The 13159-nt window shown below is 40.3% G+C and overlaps 2 long non-coding RNA genes across 2 annotated transcripts; both read right to left on the bottom strand.

The window, feature by feature from the left end:
• Positions 1-323: 323 nt before the first annotated feature.
• On the bottom strand, positions 324-1034 carry LOC139850532 (uncharacterized). Its single transcript, XR_011760058.1, has 3 exons — positions 947-1034; positions 546-613; positions 324-412 (listed from the first exon to the last, which is right to left on the bottom strand). It is a non-coding gene; the product is annotated as an uncharacterized lncRNA (long non-coding RNA).
• A 267-nt stretch (positions 1035-1301) lies between these two features.
• Positions 1302-4176, bottom strand: LOC139847965 (uncharacterized). The gene is made up of 3 exons (XR_011759767.1): positions 4030-4176; positions 3869-3935; positions 1302-3738 (listed from the first exon to the last, which is right to left on the bottom strand). It is a non-coding gene; the product is annotated as an uncharacterized lncRNA (long non-coding RNA).
• Between the last annotated feature and the right edge of the window lie 8983 nt (positions 4177-13159).

Here is a 13159-nt window from a genome sequence, read left to right as displayed (position 1 = left end):
TTTGTAGATAGAGCTAAAAACAGTATTTTAGTTATGCGTCTATAGTTTTTTACCTGACTTGCGACAATTAAGAAAGCAGTTAAATTTTCCTTCTTTGCAAATATGGATTTGTGACCACCAGATACAACACATAGACACTGTATGGATATGGCGTTAAAACCTAAGAGTACCAGGTGAAAAAGCCTGTAGTTTATAATTAATTCATATATTCGTTAATGTTATAGTTAGATCCGTCAATAGTTATATAAAAAATGGATAATAATTCGCACCCACTCTGAGTAAAAGAGAAAATATACAAAAGTTTAGGGGATACACAAAAAACATACATTCCCATCATGAAAACTACAAGAAAGGCTGTAGGCTTAACCATTAGAAGCAGGGACCTTGATCTGCTCACTTGTATCCAAGGGACCTGAAACAGAATATGTATGATTGTGAAATAAAAGATGAGTTTTATTAAATTCACAAAAACACATACCAGCAAGTAATTAATTTAATAAATAAGTATAATAGACAAAAGTTTAATAAGTTAAGTTTAAGCTTACCCAACTGAGTAACACGACACTCAAAATCGATAAGAGCTTACGGTTATTATCAGCAAATTCTGCCAAGTCTGCAATAGACAGGAACTTAGAGATTCAAAATTTACTTTCTAGATTCAAAATCACTTCATTAATAGTATAAACAACTTAATATTACCTGACCCTTTCTCATTCTTATATCTTTAACACAAATCACTTACACTAATCAGCAACACAATCATAAAAAAAAAAAAAAAAAAAAAAAACTTATAAATATGAGAAGCCTCAACATATTTTACCCAAAAAACACAAAAAAAAAAGTCTCAACATATTTTACCCACAATCAAGATCATGAAAGCCTAATTTCTACCCAAATCTTCACCCGATTTTAACAAATTAAGAAAAAAAATAAAATAGGAGCGTACCTGGGAGAACTGAGAAGGATGAATCACAATGAATTCCTTCCTAAACCTAATAAAAAATGAATCAGTAAATTCAACAAAAAGAATTAAGAATAACACAACCTTAAGAAATTCATGAAAATGAAGGAGTAGAAATAAGTATACCTAAAGTTGTTGTAAGATCCCGAATTTTGTGCGTCAGAAAAGGTTCCGAAAGTGTCAGTAAATGTACGCAGTAGAAAGCGCCACTAAAAGTGAACCTAACACTTATGCATTTTCAGAAATTACATCAGAATCAGAGTTAGGCAAGTTCAGTCCCTGAAATACAGAGTCAGAATCAGATTCAGTACTGGGCCGCGACGCGGGCTTTCTAGCCGCGACGCGGGCTTTCTAGCCGCGTCGCGGGCTATAACATGGTCTGATGGTGATTTATATGAAAATGCTCGACCTTGGATTTCAGCTTTAAGCCGCGCCGCGGGCTTCCCAGCCGCGCCGCGGCCTATAACGGGCAAAAGTGCTGAACAACATTTTTAAAAAGGAATAAAGGAGGGGCATTTTGGTCTTTTTGCGTGTGTGCAGATTGGGATCTTAAATACCATCCATTCATTTCATTTTCTTTATTTCTTTTCCCTTTTCATCTCCATTTTCTCTCAAATCTTCAACACTCCAAATCATTCAAAGAGATTTTTGGAAAGGAAGATTCGTGATTCGATCTTTGGCGTAAGAGGCAACTTTGTTCTCCTCGTTCTTAGCTACAAGGTGATGCCAGTGGTAAGCTCTAACTCCGAAATTCGTTTTTGTGTTCATCATTCAAATTTAGGGCTTTTGATTGTATGTTCATAAATGAAACCCCATTAGTTGTTAATTGAAGATTAACACCAAGATTCGGGTTATTATTGATGTTGGCGGGTTTCGGGTTTGGAGAGCAAATGTAAGCTTGTAAGACTTGCAAGTGAGTGTAATCACTAGTATTTAGTGATTATTGAGGTATTGGAACCATTTTTGGGTGATTTGGTTGACTAACTTTGAAATGGGTCAAAATTAGGGTTTTGGTGTCAATTTGGGTAAGGCAAGTGTTTAACACTTGTGTTCGGGTTTAATTGGCGTATTAGGACCATTCTCACTTGTGTTAGTGATTATTGGTTAGTTTGGGCGCGGTTTGTGTTTGAAAGTGCATTTGGGTCGAATTTGCACTAGTTATCAATTTGGGTTGATTTGTAAATCCACCCTAATTGTGCTACTTGTTATGTGATAAATGAAATAGGTACTTTCCATTGGCGATTGTGGATTTTGGTTTGGCATCCATCAAGACTTCAAAGTGAGTGTAAATTTACTATGCACATGTGTATGTGTAAAATGGGTGCGTGTATGTAGGGTGACCCTTGTTCGGGTTTACTCTATGCTCGTGTGGGAGAATGGACCTTGTGCTTCGGGTCCATGTGATATGCTTATGCGTTGTGGGTTTTTACCCTTGTTGTTGTGAATCGGCTAGCGCTTTGGATAACCCTTTTGGCGATGGGTTGCTAGAAATTTGTTGTTGAGGAAATGAATCTCGGTTAGTGCGGATTCATGATGACTCGGGTAGTTCGGTCATCTTGGTGATGAGGTGGTGAATTTTGGGTTGTGCGAATTCACTAAGGCTCGGGTAGTTCGACCAACCTCGGTTGTTGAAGTGGTGAAGGAAGTAAATCTTGGGTAGTGCGAATTCACTAAGGTCCGAGTAGCTCGGCCAACCTTCATGCGGTTTGGGTTAAGGGGTTAACCTTATCGATATTGTTGATTATATTTATTGTATACGCGTATATACTTATTGTTATGTTGTAGCTAATCTTGTGACGTTAGCTTGGCGATTACGTAGCGTGTAGCTACTTTGTGAATTGTGCTCTTTTGTAGTTTGTTTACCATGCGGAAACGATATGTGTTATTTTGATGATTGGTGATGCGTAGCCATCTTATGCATATGTATGTGTATACTATCTTTACATTCACTAAGCATAGCTTACCCTCTCGTTGTTGATATTTTTATAGGTTCGCGTGATGGCGGCTCTGGTAAGCATGGGGATTAGAGATCTTGGCTAGGTTGCTTTAGAAGATCTTGCTTTTGTACTTGATTAGGATTTGGGTAGCGTAGTCCCAAATCACCATGCTCGGTTTTGTGTAAACGTAACTAGTCGGGTCATAATGATTATAACCGGTTTATGATTTAACTAACGTATTATTGTATTAAGAAGTTTAAATCATTGTTGTATGTTTTTAAGTTCTTTGAACTTACTTTGATAAAAATACGTTTTGGAAATTGTGTAATCGGACCTAAAGTGTTAATTAATGTATATTAAAAAGAAAAAAAAATTATGGGCCGGTTTAATATGGGTTGGGTTGTTACAGTTGTGAATTTATTCGAGCTAGTATCAGGAGAATGAAGGTCTGTAACGAATGAAGAAAAAGTATAACAGAATAGAACCTATATATTGATTAAAATTTCTCATGTACATGTTCAAAACTTCAAACAATCAGGGATCCTAGTTTCTGAATCAGATTCGAATAATAAATATAATCCAATAATCTACTGTATTCAATAATCTAGAAAAATCGGAATCAAAACAGAATCAGTTTCATTAATTAGATAAAAGAACCTTTTTGAAGAAAAGAAGTGGAATTAGATGAATTGTTCTTCCTGGTGTGTGACCTTGCTGATGCAGTAGAAATCTTTGTCATGTGTGTTGCCATTTTGATGTGAAAAAAATAACAATACGACAGTAATTAGGCTTTTTCGCTGGCCACATACTCATCTTGACTAGCAGCATCTGCACGAATAACTATTTGAAACAAAATTATAAATATCATCCATCAATGTATATCTCATATATCATAACCATCTTTAAACAAAATAATAACTTTTATTTATCAATAAAAATTAAAAAATAAATTCAATTGAAAGAAACTTACATTTCAGTAAATAATTTGGGGATGATAAGGGTTTGAATTTCGGCATCCATAGAAATCGATCTGAACCCTAAAATTTAAAAAAAAAAATGAACAGATCAGGGTATATGAAACTAAAAAGAAAGAATCGAACCCTAAAATTCATGAAAATCACCAAACCCTACCTTTGTAAATGATGAAGCAGAGTGAAGAAACGGATGAAGAAGGAAAGCTGCAACAAATAAGATTTTTTGGAGAAGAAATTGAGGATATAGGGTTAGGAGGAAGTGTGTTAGATGGTCTTTTGTACCAGATGAGGAAGTGTCTGTGTATGGGTTGGGGTATGGTATCTGGTTACATAGAGCACACAAGAGACATGATAGTCAAAATGAACGGACTATCTACCGATACAGTTACTAGGACGAGATGACTATCTACCGGTACAGTTACTAGGCCGAGATGACTATCTACCGATACAGTTACTAGGCCGAGCATCATCTAAGCCCATTTGAGTAAAATAGCCCTTTTAAAGGGTTTTTTTTGCTGGAAACCAGCCCACGTAAGCCAAAAAAAAAAAAAAATTTTAAACCTATTATAAATCAGTCAAAATAAAAAAAAGGAAAAAAAATGGTGGGACAAAAGTGGTGAATAGTAAGATTTGGACCAATTGGAGGAGGTCAATTTGACCCACAAATAGAAGATATATAATAGCCATTTGCTTCAACTGAGGTAGTTCATTTATCATTTTTAGACTATTCACTTATAGTTCTATGTATAGTGTTTCTAAATGGCAACTGGCTATCCATGTTTAGGTTTGACCACCACATACCACCACCTACCACCAACCACCACCACCAACAATCACCACCAACCATCACCACCACCACCACCAATCACCACCAACCACCACCATCACCACCACCTACTACTAGCACCAATCACCACCAACCACCACCACTACCAACCAATCACCACCAACCACCACCTAGCACCAACACCACTAACCATCACCAACCACCACTACCCACCACCACCAACCACCACCTACCACCACCTACCACAAACAAAAACCACCACCATTAACACCCACCACCAACCACCACTACCAACCAACCGCCTACCACTAACCACCACCTACCACCAACCACCACCTACCACCACCTACCACCAACCACCACAATCACCACCCACCACCAACCACCACCTACCACCAATCACCACCACCTACCACCACCACCACCAATCACCACCACCAATCACCACCACCACCAACCACCACCATTAACCATCACTAACAACATAACCCACCACTAACACCACCACCACTACTTACCACCAACCACCAACTACCACCACCACCTGCCACTACTTACCACCATCTACCACCACCACCTAACACCACCACCCACCACCACCACATACCACTACCAACCACCTACCACCACTACCAACCAGCTACCACTACCACCAACCACAACCTCCACCACCCACCACCTAGCTGTAAGACCCTAATATTTATTGTACAGAGCTGTAAATAGAGTACATGAAGTGTGGGTGACGTTGTGTAATTAAACTGAGGTCAGAAGTTGAACTGGGCAAGGTGCGCTCAGCGCACACTTAATGGTGCGTGCGGCGCACTGTTCACTGTAGCCGGGTTCTGCTTGTTTTAATCAACAACCTTATCCTTTTCCACTTCAATTTTAGAGAGAGAGTGAGTTTCTTGTGTGAGAAAGTTCAAGCAAGGGAAGAAGGAGCTAGTTTTGGGTCTTAGCTCGGGTTATAAAGTTGTTCATCTCCTCTCTAGCTACGTTTTGGTTGTAGTGGTATGTTCTAACTTTGATTTCCTTACTTTGATTTTGTGTAAGGGTTAGGGTTTGGGTAAATGAAGAACACAAAACCCATATTTGTTGATCTTGGGTGTTCTTGGGTAAGATTGAGTCATGAGGACTCAAGAATAACTAACCTAGGGTTTTAAATTGTTAATTGGTGTTCATGAGCCTTAATTGGTTAGTTAATTACTAGCACACCTAGTTAATTGGTAAATGGGTGTTAGTTGGGTTAGAGGATGACCCGAAATGGGTGTGTTGACTCTAAATTAGTCAAAGAGTTAATGATTGGCCTAGTTGGGAAATATAGGTATGAAATACCCTAATTGTGCAATAGTTTGTGTGTTGATCGAGTACTTATTGCATTAGGTACTTGGCTTTGAAGCTTGCGAAAGGATAAAACCGTCACCAAACCGTTAAGGTGAGTGGAATAATTATGCGTACATGTATATGGCGTATTTATTTGTGAATGTTATGGTATGAACCACGTGCCGGTAGTGCCATAACATGTATGTGACGGGTATTATGATGTGAACTACGTGCCGGTAGCATCAAGTGTGAACCACGTGCCGGTAGCACTATAAAATCATGATGTGAACCACGTGCCGGTAGCATCGAGTGTGAACCACGTGCCGGTAGCACTCTAAAATGAGGCGTGAACCACGTGCCGGTAGCGCCAAAGTGTGAAACACGTTCCGGTAGCACTATAAAAGAGTGAGACTCAAATGCGTATGGTGTGAACCACGAGCCGGTAGCACCATAGCTTTATGGTTAACCATATTATGTTGTTGGATATTGTTTAGCACGCTATATATATTGTGTTAAGTATATGCTAATGTGATGTTGTGATAGTGTACGAGTTGTTAGCATTATGAGTAAGATGGCATGCTATTTGAGTTATATTTTCGTATGAGGTATTTGGTGGGTGCGAATGCAAATAGATGCGTTATATATGTGTATGTATAATTATTGCACTCACTAAGATTTGCTTACCCTCTCATTGTTTATCTTTTTATAGGCTCCGGCGGAGACAAGGGTAAGGGCGTTCGTTTGGATTAGAGATCCCGCTTTGTTTGATAGGGGACGCTTTTTGGGGTGATAGCTTTTGGAGTTTGACTGAGAATTGGGTAGTTTAACCCCCAAACACCATGCTCATGTTGTCGTTTGGAATTTAAACTAATGTGGTCAAAACTCATGTTTTGTATGAAACTCGCAAAACGGCCGATGTGGGCCCCGTTTTGTAAAACTCGTTTAATGATTGAATCGTGTTAGTTTTACATATAAGAACATGTTGTGAAAAGCATTTCTTCTAAATATGTCGGGAAGTGGGTGTTCTTTATTTGAAAATTGACCGATTCGGACAGAACTGAATCTGGCCTGTGCGCTTCGCGCACCCTGAGGTGGTGCGCGTGGCGCACCCTTCTGACTTATAAAAAAAATAAAAATTTTTATTTCGCGCGTTCGGTTGGTTATTGGGTTGGGTTGTTACAAGTAGTATCAGAGCATGGTCTAAGGGATTTAGGCGACTTGAGATAGGTGCCTAGACTTAGACTTTATTGTGTATGCGCTTTATGCGGGACTTGTAGGAGACGGGTCGGACCGGGATTGGTTAGTGCTTAGGTTTATGTGAACTAACCTTGCGCTAAGTGTTTTGTGTTATGTTAGCAATCATCAAGCGAGATAGACGTTATACTAGTAAGTTAATGCGACGTGCTCGCATAACAATGATTAGCTATTATTGTTACGGGTTCAAATCGTGTCAAACAAGCTATGTACGATGATTATCGAGCAATATGTGGTGGTGTGGTATACATATATACATGTGTGTTATGTCCTTACGTTTCATGGTTTAACCTATTCCGTTTTATAGAATGAAGACGAGAAACGGTCTCGAAAATGATAATGGAGGTACGAGTGAGGACGCCGAGTTCACGGCCAAAGTTGAGGCCATCATTAAAAAGCAAAGGGCGGAATTTCTTGCTGATGTTCGAAAGGTCTTTCAAGATTCGGTTGATGAGCAAATAACTGATATAATTAATGAACGAATGAAGGCCACGATCGAAGAGGCATTTGATGCTAGAAATGTTTATCCTCGAGGCGAAGGGGGCGATGGTAATGGTGGGAATGGAAGGCGGGACTTTCATTACAAAAATTTCCAGGCTGCTCAACCCCCGATGTTTAATGGGGTGCGAGATCCGTTAAAAAGCACATGTTGGATCTCTGATATCGAGGGAGCTTTCCGTACCGCGGAATGTCCTCCCGAGAAGAAGGCAAGGTATGGGTCTAGTATGTTGCGTGAAGAGGCCAAGTTGTAGTGGGACGATAAAATCCAATTGTACGGTGAAGAGCAATGCATGAGCTTGACGTGGGAGGAGTTTAAGAAGGAATTTTTCAAAGAATACCGAACGTCTTCCGACCTTGATAAAATCCGGGACGAGTTGCACAATTTGCAACAAGGTTCAATGGACTTGGTTACTCTCAAGTCTACCTTCTTGGCAAAGACTCGTTTTTGTCTGGAATATGTTGGTGAGATCACAAGTTGATGAAATATTTCTACCGTACCATGAATGATGAATTGAAGGGTAAGATTAGTCGGGGAATGGCTAAGTCTTTTGAAGAGTTATTTGAATTGGCTCAGGGTTTTGATCCGGAAGTTCCGAGGAAAAGTGATTTCTCTTTTTCTAAGAGGAAGTTTGAAGGGTCAAGTCATTCGAACTTTTCCAACAAGAAAAATAAGAAAGGCTCCGAAAGTGTTAATAGTATGAAGAAGAGTGCTACCGGAGGTTTCGGACCCACGTGTTATAATTGTAATCAAAGAGGACACATGGCCCGTGATTGTACCAAGGTGTCGACCAAGCTTACTTGCTACAATTGTGGTAAAGAAGGGCATAAGAGGCCGGAATGTCCCGATTTGAATAATGATCATGTTAAGAAGTTGGAGAAGGCGGTGGGTACGGCTAGTGGTCGCAACTATTTGATGACGAATGATGAAGCCAAACAATCCAATGAAGTCGTTTCAGGTACTTTCACGGTTAATTCTAATCCGGCGAGGATACTTTTTGATAGTGGTGCTAACTTGTCGTTTGTGTCACCAAAATTTGTGCCTAAACTTAATAAACCATTAGCTAAGTTAAGTCATCCGGTAGAAGTCGAAATAGCGGACGGAAAGACGGTGCTAGTGGTTGATGTGTGTAAAAATTGTGATGTTGTGTTTGGTGCTGAAAACTTTAAAATTGATCTCATGGGCGATTTTGATATCGTTGTTGGTATGGATTGGCTCGATCATAATAGAGCCGATATTGCATGCCATGAAAAATCTATTCGTGTGAAGACCCCGTGTGGGGGAGAGTTAATTATTCATGGTGATAAGCGAAGAAGACTTGTGCCGATATGCACTTTTGCACGGGCACGTCGTTTCCTTGTTAGTGGTGGCATGGCTTTTCTTGCCCATGTTTTTGATGCTCGTGAAGAGCCACCACCCATTCGTGAAATTTCGGTGGTAAATGAGTTTGAAGACGTTTTTTAGGATGAGTTACCGGGTGTTCCGGCGGAAAGACAAGTTGAATTTCGCATTGAGTTGGTTCCGGGGGCTACTCCCATTGCTAAAACTCCTTATCGTTTAGCGCCGACGAAAATGCAAGAGTTGTTAAATCAAACCCAAGAGCTGCTTGAAAAGGGTTTTATTCGACCAAGTGCTTCGCCATGGGGCGCTCCAGTTCTATTTGTGAAAAATAAGGATGGTAGTATGCGGATGTGCATCGATTATCGGGAGTTGAATAAAGTGACGATCAAGAATCGTTATCTATTTCCTCGGATCGACGATTTATTTGACCAACTCCAAGGTGCAACGTATTTCTCTAAAATTGACCTACGGTCCGGCTATCACCAAATGCGGGTCCGTGAGGAAGATATCGAGAAAACGGCTTTTCGAACGCGTTATGGGCATTTTGAGTTTGTGGTAATGCCTTTTGGTCTTACAAATGCACCGGCAGCATTCATGGATCTTATGAACCGAGTGTACCAACCTATGTTGGACATGTCGGTAATTGTGTTCATTGATGACATATTTGTCTATTCGAAGAGTATGAAGGAACATGAACATCATTTGCGGGTTGTGTTGAAGACGTTGCGGAAGGAGAAATTGTATGCTAAATTCTCCAAATGTGAATTTTGGCTAAGGGAAGTTCAATTCCTTGGTCATATTGTGAACAAGGATGGTATTCAAGTAGATCCGGGGAAGATAGAGACGGTGAAGAGTTGGGGATGACCGACTACGCCTACTGAAATTCGAAGTTTTCTCGGATTGGCCGGTTATTATCGTCGGTTTATCCAAGACTTTTCTAAGATCGCTTCTCCATTGACGAAATTGACGAGAAAGAACGCAAGATTTAATTGGGAGAACGAGCAAGAAATTGCTTTTCAATTGTTAAAGGAGAAATTATGTCAAGCTCCGGTGTTAGTGTTGCTGGAAGGGGTAGAAGACATGACGGTTTATTGTGATGCGTCTCTAAATGGGCTCGGGTGTGTTCTAATGCAAAGAGGTAAAGTCATCGCGTATGCCTCCCGATAATTAAAGGAACACGAAACGAGATATCCGACTCATGATCTTGAGTTGGCGTCGGTTGTTCATGCGTTGAAAATTTGGCGCCATTACTTTTATGGTGTCAAGTGTACGATTTATTCGGATCATAAGAGTTTGAAACATCTTTTTGATCAAAGAGATCTGAATTATCGTCAACGTAAATGGATGGATGTGGTGAAAGACTATGATTGTGAAATACTTTATCATCCGGGTAAGGAGATTGTGGTCGCGGATGCATTAAGTCAAAAGAGTCAACATCCGACGATACGAGTAGGATCGTTACACGTGATTATTACTAAAGATTTTCTTGTAAAGCTTGGCGAGACTCAAATCGAAGCTTTTGTTAACAATAAGCATGAGGAACGAATCGTGGAACAAACGGAGTTTATTACCTTAGGTCCGCATGGTTTGTTATCTTTTCAAGGAAGGGTGTGGGTGCCTAAAATGGGTGATCATCGACGAGTGCTACTTGATGAAGTGCATAAGTCAAAGTATTCCAATCACCCGGGCGCGACGAAAATGTATCTTGATTTGAGGAAGGAGTATTGGTGGCCGGGCATGAAACGTGATGTTGTTAAGTATGTTGAGCAATACGTCACGTGTTTGCAAGTTAAAGCCAAAGACCAAAAGCCGTATGGTATGTTACAACCGTTAGAAATTCCGAAATGGAAATGGGAGCACATTACCATGGATTTCATCACAAAGTTACCTAAAACGGCGAGAACCCAATTTGATTCGATTTGGGTGATAGTTGATCGATTGACGAAAAGTGCTTTGTTTCTTCCCATACGGGAAGCGATATCGTCGGAGACCTTGGCTAAGTTGTTCATAAAGGAAGTGATATCGAGACACGGGATTCCTATATCTATTATTTCGGATCGAGATACCCGTTTTACATCTCAGTTTTGGGAGAAGTTTCACGAAGATATGGGTACACAATTGAAATTGAGCACGGCGTATCATCCTCAAACGGACGGTCAAACCGAATGTACGAATCAAACATTGGAGGATATGTTACGGGCGTGTACTATTGATTTCGGTGGTAGTTGGGATGAGCACTTTCCTTTGGTGGAATTCTCGTACAATAATAGTTATCATACTAGTATTGGGATGCCACCTTATGAGATGCTTTATGGGCGGAGGTGTCGAACTCCAATTTGTTGGGGTGAAGTGGGACAAAAGGAAATCGGGAGTACCGATTTAGTTTTAGAAACGAATAACAAGATTGATATGATTCGTTCTCATTTGAAAAAGGCTTAAGATAGACAAAAGTCGTATGCCGACAAATGTAGGCGAATGATCGAATTCCAAGAAGGTGACATGGTGATGCTTAAGGTTTCACCATGGAAAGGTATTATTCGGTTTCACAAGCGGAGAAAGTTAGCTCCTCGGTTTATTTGGCCATTTAAGGTTTTAGCTCGTGTTGGTGAAGTCGCGTATCGTTTGAAATTACCCCAAGAGCTTGCGGGGATCCATAATACATTCCATGTTTCCCATCTCCGTAAGTGTCTTGCGGATGATTCATCATGGGTACCATTAGACGAGATTGAGCTAAAAAAAAGCTAGAGTATATTGAGGAGCCGATTGCTATACTCGATGAAAAGGTCAAAATATTGAGAAATAAAGAGGTGAGAACTTTTAAAGTTCAATGGTGTCGTAGTAAAGGTTCCGAGTTTACTTGGGAGTCCGAAGAGTTTGTGTTAGTTTTTCTTCCCTGTTGTCATGCGGCTTGGATCGTGAGGACGCGCTCCGATTCTAGTGGGGGAGAGTTGTACGACCCTAATATTTATTGTACAGAGCTGTAAATAGAGTATATGAAGTGTGGGTGACGTTGTGTAATTAAACTGAGGTCAGAAGCTGAACTGGGCAAGGTGCGCCCAGCGCACACTTAATGGTGCGCGTGGATCACTGTTCACTGTAGCCGGGTTCTGCTTGTTTTAATCAGATATTTTGATGGACTTTTTGGTAATTTCACTTGGGGACGAGTTAAAGGCTACCAGATCAGTTTGGGGAGAGTCATAACTCCATTATCAACAACCTTATCCTTTTCCACTTCAAATTTAGAGAGAGAGTGAGATTCTTGTGTGAGAAAGTTCAAGCAAGGAATGAAGGAGCTAGTTTTGGGTCTTAGCTCGGGTTATAAAGTTGTTCATCTCCTCTCTAGCTACATTTTAGTTGTAGTGGTATGTTCTAACTTTGATTTCCTTACTTTGATTTTGTGTAAGGGTTAGGGTTTGGGTAAATGAAGAACACAAAACCTATATTTGTTGATCTTGGGTGTTCTTGAGTAAGATTGAGTCATGAGGACTCAAGAATGACTAACATAGGGTTTCAAAGTGTTAATTGGTGTTCATGAGCCTTAATTGGTTAGTCAATTACTAGCACACCTAGTTAATTGGTAAATGGGTGTTAGTTGGGTTAGAGGATGACTCGAAATGGGTGTGTTGACTCTAAATTAGTCAAAGAGTTAATGATTGGCCTAGTTGGGAAATATGGGTATGAAATACCCTAATTGTGCAATAGTTTGTGTGTTGATCGAGTACTTATTGCATTAGGTACTTGGCTTTGAAGCTTGCGAAAGGATAAAACCGTCACCAAACCGTTAAGGTGAGTGGAATAATTATGCGTACATGTATATGGCGTATTTATTTGTGAATGTTATGGTATGAACCACGTGCCAGTAGTGCCGTAACATGTATGTGACGGGTATTATGATGCAAACCACGTGCCGGTAGCATCAAGTGTGAACCACGTGCCAGTAGCACTATAAAATCATGATGTGAACCACGTGCCGGTAGCATCGAGTGTGAACCATGTGCCGGTAGCACTATAATATGAGGCGTGAACCACGTGCCGGTAGCGTCAAAGTGTGAACCACGTGCCGGTAGCACTATAAAAGAGTGAGAC

The sequence above is a fragment of the Rutidosis leptorrhynchoides genome, chromosome 5 (assembly GCF_046630445.1).
Source record: "Rutidosis leptorrhynchoides isolate AG116_Rl617_1_P2 chromosome 5, CSIRO_AGI_Rlap_v1, whole genome shotgun sequence".
In the NCBI taxonomy this organism is placed as follows: domain Eukaryota; kingdom Viridiplantae; phylum Streptophyta; class Magnoliopsida; order Asterales; family Asteraceae; genus Rutidosis; species Rutidosis leptorrhynchoides.
Note: the sequence above shows the minus strand (reverse complement) of the source record. Positions and strands in the feature narration are given on the sequence as shown.